General features: G+C 47.1%; 1 non-coding gene across 1 annotated transcript; it reads right to left on the bottom strand.

Moving 5' to 3' along the window:
• On the bottom strand, window positions 1-107 carry LOC120663125. The gene has a single exon (XR_005670348.1). It is a non-coding gene; the product is annotated as a small nucleolar RNA R71 (small nucleolar RNA).
• Window positions 108-1,189: the final 1,082 nt, after the last annotated feature.

Below are 1,189 nucleotides of genomic sequence, written 5' to 3'. Positions count from 1 at the left end.
GCCCTTCGGAACAGGATTTCCAGTTTTGAACAACTCCAGGACAAGACAGTCCCGGAAGCCTGGGAACGTCTTCAGGAATACATTGCCACATGCCCACACCACGGCATGGAAGAATGGCTTATCATTCAGAACTTCTTCCATGGCCTGAACCAGCGATCGCAAGATCACATGGATGCAGCAGCGGGAGGAGCATTCCTCTCCCTCGATATTGCAGGAGCTAGAACGCTCATCGACAAGGTTGCTTCCAACCAGAGTTGGAAGGGAGATAGGCAGCCGGCTCATGCAAAAGGAATGCATGAAATCGACAGTGTCGATATGCTGGTAGCCAGGATGGATCTTTTCATGAAAAAGCTGGAATCTCCACACCAGGAGGTTAACCAGACTATGGAGTCTCAGATGACATGTGAGAAATGTGGCAATGCTGGACACTCGGGCAAATCTTGCCCATTCACTCAAGAGGATGAGAACTTCATTGGGAACGATATTCCCAATGACTCAAACTTTCATCCTCAGTAAGGTTGGAATTCTAAGCCCGACCTCCCCTTCGGCTAATAGCAAGGTAACAATTTTAATAATAGTTTTCAGCTCTCGCTTAAAGACTTCATGTACGACTAAAAATAAATGAATGACAACATTAGTGAGAAATTTCTTGCTAATGATAAAATTCTTGAGTCTTTGGCTATGCAACTAGATGGGTTTAACTCTGTTATTAAATATCAGTTGAGTTTCAACAAATTGATAGAAACTAAAGTAACTCAACTGGCCTCATCCTGCCTTAACCATGACACGGGGAAGCTATTTGGGCAACCAGAAGTGACCCCGAAAGAAAGTGTCAATGCGGTAGCTGTGCTGGCAAGACAATCTGCACAGAAACCACATCTTTCGTAGGATGCAGGTACACCATCCTGCCCTAACTATGACACGGGGAAGTTATCCGGGCAACCAGAAGTGACCCCGAAAGAAAGTGTGAATGCGGTAGCTGTGCGGGCAAGACAATCCGCACAGAAACCACATCTTCCGCAGGATGCAGATACACGGTGGAAGACCGTAATCGCCAGGAATACCGATGCTGAAGACGGAGTGCTGGAGGAGGCCGAAGAATCCAACACCAATGCTACCCAGGAAGACCCCGTGGAACCTCCTAGAACTTCACGGGACTGTCACGATACAACTGCCTTATCGTTTCTAG

Source organism: Panicum virgatum, chromosome 2N, assembly GCF_016808335.1.
Source record: "Panicum virgatum strain AP13 chromosome 2N, P.virgatum_v5, whole genome shotgun sequence".
Taxonomy (NCBI): Eukaryota; Viridiplantae; Streptophyta; class Magnoliopsida; order Poales; family Poaceae; genus Panicum; species Panicum virgatum.
This window is presented reverse-complemented; position numbering and strand designations above follow the sequence as displayed.